This window comes from Helicoverpa armigera, chromosome 31, assembly GCF_030705265.1.
Source record: "Helicoverpa armigera isolate CAAS_96S chromosome 31, ASM3070526v1, whole genome shotgun sequence".
Lineage (NCBI taxonomy): Eukaryota > Metazoa > Arthropoda > Insecta > Lepidoptera > Noctuidae > Helicoverpa > Helicoverpa armigera.
The window spans coordinates 4,050,753-4,065,923 of NC_087150.1; the positions used below are offsets into that span (position 1 = coordinate 4,050,753).

General features: G+C 37.2%; 1 protein-coding gene across 4 annotated transcripts in view; it reads left to right on the plus strand.

Annotated features, from left to right (window-relative positions):
* LOC110381873 (segmentation protein cap'n'collar) overlaps window positions 1-15,171 on the plus strand; it is a 137,135-nt gene that overhangs the window by 23,134 nt on the left and 98,830 nt on the right. Inside the window, exon 1 of one of the 4 annotated variants that reach the window (XM_064043308.1) lies at window positions 3,645-4,046. The exons of 2 other annotated variants lie outside the window; for them this stretch is intronic. The gene's annotated coding sequence lies outside the window, so the exon portion shown is untranslated. Of the gene's footprint in view, window positions 1-3,644; window positions 4,047-15,171 lie in introns of those variants that run through there. One more of the 4 variants, XM_064043307.1, reaches the window with a different exon arrangement.

The window sequence follows — 15,171 nt, forward strand, 5'->3', positions numbered from 1 at the left end:
ATTAATGCTCAATCCTTCTCCGTGTGAGAGGAGGCCGCAGCCCAGCAGTGGGACGATAAAAAAGCTGTAACAGTAACAGTCTATCTATACTTCATTTTCCTGAAATTATTCCACATTCTGCTTATAGAAGAGCATAAAGTAAATAACCACTAGAGAGCGCACTCGCCAATTTCTTCTAAGAACACGACTCACCACTGCGGGCGGGGGGACGCGGCATAATCCGCGGCTACTATTGGTCAGTTCACGGTCGCTACTAAAGGATCGTACTGATCGTAGCCTTATAGTACGCGCAAAATCACTAACTTTTGGCGAGCGTCGGGGCACTGTATGCGCAGTCAAGTGGTTTTATAGTCTTTGTAGAAGAGATATAAAATTACTAAAGACCTATGTCATCAAGATAATCAGTAGTTTGAAACGGAAATAATAACATGGAGTTGGTTGATAGTTCAGTAAATAAGTATTGCGGTGTACAATTTCGAAATAATTGCGTGTATATGTAACCGACCTTGACTTTACTTGATCTGACATGAAGTTAGCAACTGGAGATTTATACAAAAAAGTATTTTAGTTTTTTTTTTCAAAAATGTTACCTAACACATTTTTTTTGTTAATTATATCATGTGCGTAAGTTTATTAATTAAGAAGAATTAATTTACTTCACACACCACAATCAACAAGAAGTATCTAAACAAACTAAAATAACTTTAAAGTAAATTAAAATAATTTATAAAAAAAATCGCAGGTGACATTTTTCAATACATTCTTTTGCTTGGCCTCCAGTTTTATCCTATAATTCCGGGTCTTTCCAAACTGTCAAACAATTACTTAGAGCGTTGAACCCACTGGTAGCACCATGAGCATAAATGTCTATGGAAAAAAGTTTACCAATTTAAACTTGGTGGCGAAGAAAGGCAAAAAATAGTGATAGCTCGCTCATGCAATTTTGATCACACTCGCACACACATATGTGCACAAATTCGACTTACCGCGTACTTATCTTTCGTAAAGAATACACGGCAATGCTATTTCTGATAGATATATATATATTCTGTAAAAATAATATCTGACGTATCTATCAATATTAAACAGCCAGAGAGACTACAGTTCATCATGTTTGTTTACCCAAAAACAGATGTCGACTTGTTGCTATGACAACTAATAAATATTTCGAAGACGCCCTTCAAACTACTCATATCTGTCAAATATTTTTAATAGATTTTCAACCATATCTTGAAGGCATAAGGTTCAATTTTGATTGGGAAAATGACGTGATGTATTTAGTGGTATAAACTTCAGCTTGAAATCTCGATACATTCGTCAATTTGCAAAATGATCAATCATTTTATACTTTCATACAAAGAAAGATACCTTTAGTTTTGAAAATAAAACAAATAAGTTGTAGTATATTATTATTTATCACGTGATTATATTTATCAATGCAGAAACACGTGGTGTGCGTGCAAGATTTCATGTTTCAGACCTTTGATAAGACAAGATGACAAGCATTCAACCGGTTATAATCGTTCTTATAGACGCAATCTACAATCCAAAGTGTAAAATTGCCATGTTATGCCCGCGTGGAGTTCAAAGATCAATATATAATTATACTTGAACGACCAGTCCGTTTTTTTACATGTTAGCCAAGCCATATTTGCCTTTCGTGTTTATTCTGCAGATAAAAAAACAGTAGTAGGTTGGTTGCCATGTTTTCCACCAGAGTGGCGTTGTGATTCGAAGATTTTTCACACGTGAAACTGAATTTTAAAACAGCGCCATCTATTGAGCAGATTGCAAGTTAGTTATTTCTTTGTTATTTTCGTTTTAGGAGTTTTCCGTCGTAGTTAATGTGTTCAAAAGACAATACAATTTAGGATAAAGCACAAAATATATTTAAAATTAGTCAAATTATGAATTGCACAGGTTTTTGCAAGTTAATCCCAGAAAAACAAACTCTGGGATGTATTAAAATAAAATCTAAATAGGGATGACACTAGCTGTGTCTGTAGTCGTTTATCAACTTGTTTATAGAAACAGAAAAGTTCACGATACTTTACGAAATGTTGTGCAATACCACCATAAGCTTCTATAAATAACTAGTAATGTGTATGTTATGGGCCATGTGATTAATTCGGGCATTATTTATAATGCCCGAGCATTATGAATAATGTCTAGCTTTATCGGGCCAAGTGATTAATAACTATCTTAACTTCATTATTTATCACATTGCACGGGCATTATTATATTGCTACATGATAGTTGGGCAATTTGATAATAAAGCTATATTTTATGCGGTGCGAGGATGGCAGTTGTTCTAATAAATAAATCCTGTTACATATTTTATGATTATTGTTTTAAATTATATGTTCTATTTTAATGGGAAATTATAAATCTAGCCACAAAATTATTAATTGGACAATTGTCATCTAATTTACTAACTCGGCCTCGTTTTCCTTGATCTCGTTTTTCTTGGCTCGTTTTTTTTATGGTAGAATTTAATTTGGATTCAAAACATTGTATTCAAAACTGAACTTAGTGACGAAAACGAATCGCTGCAAAACCGACTCCACGTAGTCTTGTCTGCCCTACCCCTAGAGTGAAATTCAAAACCGCGTAGGCGCGGAGGGGCGAGGCGGCCTGCGAGCTGAGGCGCAGGTAGTTGAAGCGCTCGCCGTCGCGGCTGAGGCTGGCCGGCTCTGCCGGCCAGTAAGCCGAAGCTGCGGTGGTGAGCGTGAAAACCATCTGCGACGATAAGCTCGCATGGGACCGCCGGAGCCCTGCAGCGCCGGAGCCGTGACAGAAGCCATGCTTGCTGCATGTTGCATGCTTACTTCTATGCTCTGTCAATTGATATGGGATGTGTTATATTTAATTTATTTTAAGTTAAATGTCAATAACAATAAAAAAAATGAAATTAAATATGTTTGTATTACTTTGCCCAAAAGGTCACGGGCAATATGTATAGTGCCCGGTCAATTTGATTGTTTGAATAATTATTATCAAATTGCACTCTCATATTGGGCATTATTCATAATGACCGGGCATTATGTATACTGCCCAATTTATCACTTGGTCCATAACATGTATAATCTCTTTATCTTGTCGTAATATCTTGTATAAACAAAATAAGTACACTGTTTACGTACCTATGTAAGTAGGTACGAACAACTTTATTTGGGACGCTTAACCTAAAGTAATTGAAAAGATACGTCAAAACGCAATTACGATTTGTTAGATGACAAAGTAAATACGTAATGTAATGAAAACAAACGTAGTAATTTCTAGTTCCAAAACAAACTTGGTACGTTTAAATAATTTATTACGGATAATAAAGCCATCTAGTGTTGAAAACCTAAACCTCAGTAAACTCGTTGTAGTACAGCTACTGCATAACAGATGGCGCTGTTATCAATTGTTTTTAACTTAATATTAAGTCTATTTTCCATATTCATGACCCCTAATATATTGCATAAAAATACAATATTTAAATTATTAATGTAATACGATAACAATAGATACATGAAAGGTAAAATAAAAGTAAAGGTTTCGTAATCGGACGTACCTATGTTATCTTTACAGCAATGAGTGTTCTCTTTCATTTGTATAGCTCTGTTTCGTTCGAACTGTCTGCATGACGTGTGCTTTTCATGCTGCCTTCGATCGTTCCGAAGTCAGTCACAAACCGATTTCGACGTCGTACGATCTTGTTATTTGATGTTATTTCATCAATAATTAATAAAATAACCTTCGTATTAACTTCTAAGTGTTTTTAGTGCAACTATTTACAGTTTAAGTGAGAACCTGAGACAAATATCAGTGTAATACGCGAGTGTACACAGTGATAACTGGAACGTTAAAAAAAACAGTAAATTTTGCTGTTTTCCAAGTGCTTTTACGTGTTTTTGTGGATTATCTTCCGTTATAGGAGTTAACGGAGCATATCATACCTTTACTGCAGCGGTCTTTGTGTATAAAAACTTTCTTTATTATATTTTTAACCTATTCGTAACTTCTTAGAGGTTACATTACTTATTTTTTTTTAATTGGAGGTAGGTATATACGACCTTTGGTTTCAATCGTTTTTCCTTTTACAAAGACAAATACGTTTTTTTTCTCAACTACGTCTAGCAGTGCAAATAACGTTATCGCATCTTATCGGAATCCTATTGACTCTACTAGATTTTTTTTTATAAATATTTTTTTGTTTTACATAAACGTAGATAAAGCTGACGAAACTACTTAATATAATTTATACAAAAACATGACTTTTAACCATTAAATACTTGTGTTTATAAGACAAAGTTTTATAGGCATTATAATCAACAATACCTTTGCTAACATGATTCTAGTTAGACAATTTTTATCGACTGTTTACCCGCGGTTTCACCCGCGTCCCGTGGGAACTATTGCTCGTACCGGGATAAAATATAGCCTATGTTACTCGGGAAGAGTGTAGCTTTCCAACAGTGGAAGAATTTTCCAAAATGGTTCTGTAGATTTGGAGCTTTAAGGGTATAAACAAACAAATATTTCCTCTTGATTATATTTGTAGATATTAGTCATACAAATACAATTTAACATTCTAATAATTATGAAAACTTGTTTTTGTTATATCTAGTTATAATTCTAGACTTGTTTTTCCTTGTGTTTGTATCTTTAAATAAGTCTTATTTAGGTTTCTAAAGGGTAAACGGTGTTCTGGATTTATTTAGATTAAACTGTAGGTCCCGGCTGTCATTTGAACATCTTTGACAGTTGTTAAGGGTAGTCAGAAGCCAGTAAGTTTGACAACCAGTCTTAACCCTGTATTGGGTTGCCCGGGTAACTGGGCTGCAGAGATCAGACAGGCTGTCGCTGTTTGTAAAACACTGTGACAGACTACAAATGTGATTTTACACATTCTTCTAAATAAATTGATAACAGTGGCTAGTATGTAAAGTTTTTTTATTGTGACCCAAGGAGGTAGATATAGGTATGTTACAAAAAATAACTGACCTAGGAATTATAATTCATTCAAATACATAAGGAGAAAACATTTGTTTGTTTATACCCCAAAGGCACTGTATCTACTGAACTGATTTGAAAAATTCTTTCACTGTTGGGAAGCTACACTCTTCCTGAGTATCATAGGCAATATTTTGTCCCGGTACGGACAGTAGTTCCCTTGAAAAGCGGGTGAAACCGTTGATGGAAACTAGTAAATAAACATATCTACTTTTAGAAATCAAATATTGTTACACACCTATCATTGTAATTTTTTAGATAATAATAATCTATGGTATGGTAACATACCATGTCATTCTGACAAAGCAGTTATTTTTATTTTCTTTGTTTAGCTGATTTCAAAACATGATGCAATTCGGTTAATTATGGCACAAAAAATACAATATTATACACAGTCTCTAGCCTTTTCCCAACTATGTTGGGGTTGGCTTCCAGTCTAACCTGATGGAGCTGAATACAAGTGTTATACTTTCAAACTGCATATAGGAAGTTGTTCTTTCAAGATACGGGTGAAACGGAATTAAAATACACAGTAGAATTTCACCCACATAGCAACAACTACATTTAGAATCAACTGCAATATAAATTAAAATAATTCTTCAAAACAGTTACAGCAGAATTGTAGCACTAGAAAGTCTAAAAATAAGTTCTCATTAACCTACTTTCTGGGTACACTGGATGCTGTTAGCATATCTTAGTTAACAATTTCATTAATTAGACAACTACATATAATAGTACCTAATGTAATACACTGTGTTTCATAGGGCACGTTAAACTGTAGGTCCCGGCTGTAATTGAACATCTTTGGCAGTCGTTATGGGTACTCAGAAGCCAGTAAGTGTGACACCAGTCTAACTAAGGGGTATTGGGTTGCCCAGGTAAATGGGTTAAGGAGGTCAGATAGGTAGACACTCCTTGTCCTCCAACATAGTTGGGAAAAGGCTCGGAAGATGATGATGATAATACAGAGTTGACCTTTCTTTGCTTGTACCATAAAGGCTCTGAAACTACTGAACCAATTTAAATATTTCTTTTACTGTTCCCAAGTGACATAGGCTATATTTTATCCCGGTACGGGCAGTAGTTCCCACAGGACGGGGGTGAAACCGCGGGAAAACGGCTAGCCTTCTTTTAAAAATTCTAAATATAGAATGTATGAAGGGAAATCTAGTCTAGAGATAACTCTATGATTTGAAATTCTTATTGCATACGTAAGTCGGTATTACTGAATATTTTTCTCTATAGGCACGTTTTAGAAAAACGTGATATCAAATACCTACATACAGGTGTTTACCGATTGAACGAGAAAACAACCAAACTCTCGTTTGCTGAAAACAACATTATTTTTCTCGGAATACGTAAGTCTTAGAGTATGTAACTAAATGGAAACGCCAAAACAATTGCTATACGAAAGATTGCCAATGATCGCAAGTTAGGCTGTAGGCCCCGGCTGTCATTGAACATCCTTGACAGTCGTTACGTTTAGTCAGAAGCCAGTAAGTCTGACAATCAGTCTTGCCTAGAAGTATTGGGTTGCCTGGGTAACTGGGTTGAGGAGGTCAGATAGGGCGGGCAGTCGCTCCATGTGGCACACTGGTACTCAGCTACATCTGGTTAGACTGGAAGCCAACCCGAACATAGTTGAAAAAGGCTATTCCCTTGTGCATCTCGGTTATTTTTCTTATATATTTTTTTTTCCAGATTCAAATACGAAAAAAACTATTATCATAAACAATTTCCCCGCCATAACCATAACCACAGATTATATCCCCATCGCGTTTTGAGTAAATACTTTTTTCGATACACATACACTTTTTTTCATAAATAGAACGTCCTTGCGCAGACGTCGGTCGAAAGAGGTCGATGTCCGGAGTTTACGTTCTGTTTGATGTAACACCTAAATATTGGCGCGCTCGTGAAAAATATGGTGGTTTTAATGCGCAGTTTTATAAAAGGCATGATGTCAATACTTGGGGAAATGGGTTGAGGAGGTCAGATAGGCAGTCGCTCCTTGTGGCACACTGGTACTCAGCTGCATGCGGTTAGACTGGAACCCGACCCCAACATAGTTGGGTAAAAGCTAAGCAGGTGATGATGATGATGTCAATTTATTCTACTTACTTACTTAAATATTATATGTTATTGGGAAAGTTACTCTGCTGGTCTGTCACGCCAAAACCACTGAACCTATTTAGAACATAGATAGTTGATAGATAGTTTGGACATAGATAGAATGGGTGAGAAAGGACACAAGTTAATTGTTATCCGGGTGCGGGATGTCGTTCCCACAGGACGATGGTGAATCCGCGAGAAACAGGTGGCAAAGATTATCTCTGATTTTTGCAGTATATCTGTGTTAACAGTTCTCTGAAGGATAAACAGATTAAGCTGCAGTTTTTAGTGTTACTTTTATGCTGGTTTTAATATCGTGGGTAGTACGTAATTATTCTCGTCTGTAGTCTAGGTTTATTTTTATTCTATTTCCTTGATGACTGTAGGTCTATGAATTTCCTAGTATAGTCAGCAGCATATTGTTTAATTACATCTGCGTTTGCGCAGAATTATTTCATACATCCGGTGAAAATAAATCTTGATAGACGACCTCGTTGGCATAATGGTCACCATGCCGGACTGCCGAACTGGTGGCCCCGGGATCGATTCCCGGTACGATCAATATTTGTGTGATGAGCATGTTTATTGGCTATGTTCTGGCTGTTGTAATATGTATCTATTTCTAAACACATATTTAAGTATATATGTAGTTTATCAGTTGTGTTAGCACCCATAACACAAGCTATTAATTAGCTCACAGTGTGTGAAAAGTATCCAGAATATCTTTCGCCATAACAAATTATATAGGACCCTTTTCCTCTATTATAAAATGGGACATCATCATATGACTGTTTGCGTAACATTAGGGTCCCACTGACTAAAACCCACCATGTTCCTTCTCTAGCCCTTTATGTACCAGGGCCGTTCTTTCTCACAATCCTAGTCCCGATATGCAACCAATGAAAATTACTTTTTTTAACGACGTCAAAAATCAGCAAATGACCCCTTCCGCTGTGGGTTAGCAGCGGTGAGTGAATGTCAGACTCTTACTGACTAAAAACCGTCGTTTTCCGTAGTAGGCCTTTTATGTACCAGGGCCGGTATTCTTTCTCACAATCCTAGCAGATATGCACCCAATGCCAATAGCTTGGATAGAAACAAAACATTAGTATGAAATCTGACGTAACTGAGCTTCAAGGTCAATGACCTTCCGCCATCTTTGTAATGATTCATTCCTTTGTTGATCGCTCACCTTGCTCTTGTGAGCTGTTTTCTTAAGTTTATGCTACTTGTTTTAATTAGTAAGACTAATGTTTGATTGATTTTTTTTTTGTTAGTCATCATCTCTCGAGCCTTTTCGCAACTATGTTGGGGTCGGCTTCCAGTCTAACTGGATGCAGATGAGTACCAGTGTGCCACAAGGAGCGATTGTATATCTGACCTCCTCAGCTTAGTTACCCGGGCTGCTAAGACTGGCCAGTGACCCGGGCAACCCCTTATTAAGACTGGTGTCAGACTTACTGGCTTCTGACTACCCGTAACGACTGCCAAGGATGTTCAATGACACTGGGACCTACAGTTTAACGTGCCCTCCGTAACACAGTCATTGGTGTCCAAGATATACTTAGAAAGTACATACATAGAAAAGTTGCATTGGTACTTGCCTGACGTGGAATCGAACACACTCATACTTAGAGGTGGTTCTTTGTTACTGTTACTGCCTTTTTTTTCCGTCCCACTGCTGGTCACAGGCCTCCTCTCACACGGACAAGGATGCTCATAAAATGTTGGTTCTTCGTTGATAAATGATTATGGTGACAAAGACAGATTGTACCTCGTTTGCTAAAAGCGTGGTGACCTATATGCTAATTAAGAGTTCAGATAAATCTTCGCTTGTTTTTCTCGCGCTATTAATTGCTGCAGACTTAGGTCAGACTTTCAGTTGTTTTTGGAAATGTTTTCAAAGATTAAATATAATACTTGCTGCAGTATTTCATATAGCTCTAGGTGTCCTTAGTCCCGTGGGAACTACTGCCCGTACTCAGGAAGAGTGTAGCTTTCCAACAGTGAAAGAATTTTCAAATCGGTTCAGTAGTTTCGGAGCCTTTAGGGTACAAAATGAACAATGTTTTCGCTTTGTTATATGTATAAGTATAGATAATCGTGTTATAAAAGGTTGGTCCGAAAATTGTAACTGGAAACCGACCATAACATAGTTGGGAGAAGGCTGGGTAAATGATGAAGTTACTGTGATTTCAAAAAAAGGCAAAGTAAAAATCTCAAAGATCTTTCTAGAACGCTCACAAACGAATGCACTCTCAAAATATAAACAGGAATGACGAAAAGGGTCTCTCAATAACATGCTCTTCATACATCATTATTATAAAAAAGTCGTTAAATTGTTTATTTCGACGCATGATTCTTTGAACCCACGTGCATCATTAAACTTGAGTCAATTTGATGTAGGCGTGAGTTGATGCCCTCACACAAAGAGATGGTCATGCGATCCTTATATAGGAAGAGGAAGATTGTTCAGCCTCATCGTAGGTACAGTCAACTTCAGGTCAATGGTAACAGCTTTATAGGAAAATCGTACGTATTACTATTGATTTAAGGTGAATGACAGTTACCACTGATGTGCGGTCTACCGTACTATAAGCTGATGTCTGATCCTTGCTAATGTTGTAAAGAAGAAGGTAGCTCTATGTGTCGTGCTTCCACGCCTAAAATTCTGAGTCGATTTGAATTAAGTTTGGTATGCTGATATTCATTGATCAGGTATTCTCGGGGTCCCAAACGGGTCTGGAAGGCTGATTTCCGCACCCGGTTAAATGCACCCTACGAAGTGTCCCCTGGACTATCTGTGTAGTCTGTGTACTTTTGATTTAAATTGTTCCATTAGTTTTGATCTGACAAACAGAATTACTTTCGAATTAATATTAGTAGGTAAGGTTTGTAGAATAGGATTCAATAACTGCTGTTTCAATTCCCTATCTATCTATTCATTTCCTTAGAGATAAAATTTTGTCATTACCCCAAACAACAAAATCTCAAATTCCTATCTCTAGTCACCATCAACAGATAGCTTATAGCAATCCGCCATTAACCAAGCATGTTTCACAGACTTTATTATTTCCTTTGCCCCATTCTCAGAGTCGAGATGAAAATATCCTTTCAAGGAGAGAGACAGATAAAATTAGCACACAGGAAGAGTGGAATGCCGGCTCTGTGTTTAATAGCGACCTTTGAGTGTGTTTGTGAAATTAGTTTAAACTGCAATTTTATTGCAGTGGCTCATGGAATGAGTGATTATGTTGGCGTTATATCTTGTCTTTTTAATTCTGTTGTCATTTGAACATCTTTGGCAGTCGTTACAGGTGGTCAGAAGCCAGTAAGTCTGACAACCAGTCTTATCTAGAAGTATTGGGTTGCCCGGGTAACTAGATACATAGGTAGATATACTTAATTATACATTTTTGATCTTAATCTAGTTAAAGTAGGTGACATAATGGGCGGTCTTATGGCTAAGAGCGATCTCTTCCAGGCAACCTTAGGATGGATTGAGACGAGAAGCAAAATATTATACGGTACTAGCTTGAGGAGTTCAGATGGGCAGTCGCTCCTTGTGGCACACTGGTACTCAGCTGCATCCGGTTAGACTGGAAGCCGACCCCAACATAGTTAGGAAAAAGGTTAGGCAAATGATATCTGATCTGAAGATGTTTTACTCATCACCTAAAATTATAAGACATGCATTTTTGCGTCATCCATCTGACGAATAGGTAAAACGTTCGCTTTTCATTCCTGAACGAAACAAAATGGCGCCACGTGGCCATCAATCATTCATCTTTTATGAACACGTGCCGAAATATTGAAAAACATATCAATATTTTAATATCCATGACTATCTGGTTTGTTATTTTATATTACAACTACATACAACGAATTGTTTACCAATGTAAGCTCAGTTTCTATAAAAAAAAGGAACGATTCGTTTTGGCTTGCAGATTTTGACCTAGCGTCATAAAATAAATGTCAAAAATTCTTTCACTGTTAGGAAGCTACATCATCTCCAAGTAACATAGGCTATATTTTATCCCGGTACGGGCAGTAATTCCCAAGGGTCGCGAGTAAAATCGTGGGAAAATGGCTAGTCGTGATCAAAAGTGATCCTTCGCGCCAAATTTTGACAGCTGACAGCTGTCAACCAATGTTCCTATTTCTTATTTTTTTTTTGGAAACGGAAAAAGTTTGCACGTAAAAGTATAAATACCAGATAAAATGTCCTTATTAAAAAGAAAATGGCGACATAAAAATATGCGAAGACACTTGCCAAAATCCGTTTCACTTATGAAAACAATTACATTATTACGTACTTCTGTACATATAAAGTGTAGCGAGATTAATTATAATGTCGGGGAAAATGGAACGTCACCTTGTGTGTGACCTTTCATAAATATAAAGAAAGGACAGAATGAAATTACGGGAATGTTTTGATCCACGGGTCTTTAGAAAACAAAGGGAATGCCAAAAGCTAGAATCTTCCGTATAGCTACTTTTAGTTATAATTTCAGCTTTAGAAAACTACATTGCACAATATAGGCCTTCGCCTTATTGAATTGAACAGCCACACTTCTATCGATTAGAAGGTTAAATGGGTGACTTCTGTCATGACGAGATCTCCCGTGTATCGGAAGGCACGTTAAAGTGGTGAGCCCGGTCTGTCATTTTTTAACATCTTTGGCAGACGTTACGATTAATCAGAAGCCAGAAAATCTGACAACCAGTCTTACTAAAAGGTACCTGCTCATGTTGCTTAGGTATCTGGGTATGAGGTGGCATAGGCAGACACTCCATGAGGCATATTGGTATTCCGTTGTATCCAGTGAGACTGAAAAACCCCAACATAGTTGGAAAAAGACTACACAGATGATAGGCCTACATATTATTGTTATTTTCACTATAATTTCCTATGAAAACTAACAACAAAGTGAGGGTTAAATATATTTATAAAACATATGGGTGCACTCAGCGACAACCTCGTGCCAAATGCCGCGACTGAGGACACCGAGTCCCCGTGTAAGGAGTATCAATGCTACGGCAACTTGTCTATGGTGCGTTAGTGTCTATTTATGGTGAAAACTGTTTGTTTTCGATCATGGAGGGAAGAATAGAATTATTGTTATATGGTTGACGGTTCTGTAAGTCAGTACAACTATGTAAATGCAATTTTACTTGGCAATTGACAGCTGTCAACTGCTACTTAGCTGAAGTTTTATTTAGTTGACAGCTGTCAATTTTCAAGGAAAAATATTATGCCGTTGTTTGTACTGGCTGATAGCAACTGTCAACTGTACCAAAAAATGGTCAGACTACAATTTATTGTTGTAAAATGTCGGGACCTTTCAATTTATCGTGCCTTCTGAAATACGGAAGGAACTCGTCATGACAAGATGGTGACCCATCCACGGATTTAAACTTAGGTATGACGCACTTAGCCACGAGGTCCTCCCGGTTCTCACCATAAGACACCAAAAATAACTGCATTTTACCTGTTTTTCTCAAAGAAAATAACCAGTACTATAAAAGTAACAAGTAAAACAAATAGACAGTTTGAACGTTAAACAATTTCGTCCGGACATATTCACCTTCTTAGAACCTTAATACGATTTATAATGTTGATACTCCAGCTTATGTTGGAACCAATGTTGGCCCCAATAGATTGGCCAACATGTGGAACATTAACTCTAATGGGTAGTTGACTTGGTGAAAATTAAATCCTTAATCATATCCATTTGGCATCTCAAAATAATTTCTTTATAACCAAAATGAGTACTTACAGCCAGATGTGAACAATCTGTGACGTCATAGTTCACATTTTTCATAAAAAATGCATAAAAAGTCACCGTTTTTGACAGTTCAACAAAAATATTGAATTTGACTCGTTGTCAACTACCGTATTGTTTATTTCTCACAGGTTTACTCTCTTTAAATAATGCGCATGAGTTTAGACCGGCTGACTTAAGACCATCAAAATACTTTTTTAAAAATCTTTATAAGCATCCTTCTTAAGAACTTCCTCCTTTTTGGGAGGTCGGTTAAAAAATTAACCATCATGTTATAAGACCATATTTCTACGACCTTCCTCAAGTAATAAATAAAACAGGAAATCAGAAAGTTGGCTGTTTACCAAATGTGCTTTCTCAGTAGCTTTTCCAGGAAACCATTTTATAAGACTATTGCCAGCTTTAGCTTATTATCAAATAGATGCCCAGTTAGACAGAAACGAATCGTTTTGTTTACGGATGGTTATTGGTAGGTAAAAGGGTCAAAACGGGATCCTATTAAGACTGTGGTCCATCTGTCGTATTACCAGGCTGTATCTCATGATTTTTATCCTCGTACTGGCATCCATTTTGGTGCTCAACGCAAGATGTTTTTTCCCAAATTAAATACATACTATCAAAAACTTCGGCCATCTTAATTTCAACAACCGCCCATCCAAAACTACGTTCAACCAAGCGTAGAAAATCACCGCGGAAAAGTCACAATTCCCGCCAAATTTTACGTCTTCGTTACGTTTTTTTTTCGCCTTCGACCGCCAAAGAGTTCAAGGTTACTCGCCTAGCCGAAAGACAAATAAATATTAGCTAGCTGTGATTTCTGAACTGGTTTTTCTTTTCACGTGATTTTATAGAATATTAAGAACTCCTTGAGTGGTTCTTGAATCTATTATCATTTGTTTATCTGTTATGGGAGGTACTTCGCTAAAATATAAGATATAGGAGTGGTTAGTTTCCAGTGTAACAGGATGCAGCTGAGTACCAGTGCGCCACATGGATAGACTGCCTATCTGGCCTCTTCAACCGAGTTACCCGGGTAACCCAATACCCCTTGGTAAGACTGGTTGTCAGGCTTCCTGGCTTCTGACTACTCGTAGCGACTGCCAAAGATGTTCAATGACAACCGGGACCTACAGTTTGACGTGCCCTCCGAAACACAGTCATTAGTGACAAAAATGTACAGTTGACAGCATATAGATTTATAATTCTATAGTTGCTTGATATTTGAACGTTGGTTAAATGGGGTTATCGCATTCTTATAAATAGCTGTTAATTTGCATCGAAACAATACAAATTCGAATGCATTTTAAGTCACTGTCTTCAATAAATAACAATTAGAAAATTTAAGTTTAATTCCACTAATGTTGTAACAGTGACATTTTGGAACATGGATGATTTTCCCTAAATCTTGCTTAAACGATTCGAGATTCGAGATTTTGATACAACTGTTATCTGTTACAGCCTTTTATCGTCCCACTGCTGGGCTGCGGCCTCCTCTCACACGGAGAAGGATTGAGCATTAATCACCACGCTTGCTCAATGCGGGTTGGTGATTTCAGATTATAGTCCAGGTTTCCTCAAGATGGTTTCCTTCACTTTTCTATCAGCCATTGGTGTCAAAGATATACTTAGAAAGTACATACAAACTTAGACAAGTTGCATTGGTACTTGCCTGACCTGGAATCGAACCCACGCCCACATACTCGAGAGGTTGGTTGATACAACTAGGCAGTCAAAATAACATATATGCTACTTTTTATCCTCGTGCAGGAAGCAGTGCTCTTGGGCCCTTCCCTTTTACATTTCCCAACTCCAACATGTAAAGAAAAGTTATATTTGACAGTGACAGCAAAAATGGCGCCAAAATTTGACGTATGCGTTCACTTTCACAATTCTCTATGGGTCTACGATTATGCGCAACGCTTTCTACTATAATGGCGAACTTTCTAATTTTCGCAAGGGCGCTAAGTATAAGTGGATTAAGTGTATCCTAACTAATATTATAAATGTGAAAGTAACTCTGTCTGTCTGTCTGTCTGTCTTTTCTTCACGCCTAAACTACTGAACCGATTTGTGTGAAATTTGGTACAGACATAGTTTGGAACTTGAGAAAGGACATAGGATAGTTTTTATAAAAAAAAAAAATATTCCGGACATATAGCGCCATCTATTGGTCAAACCAAAAATATGCCGGAAGTCACTATATCATGCGAACGAAGTCGCGGGCAAAAGCTAGTATCATATATTTGGCAAAATGAGGTTTTACTATGGATTT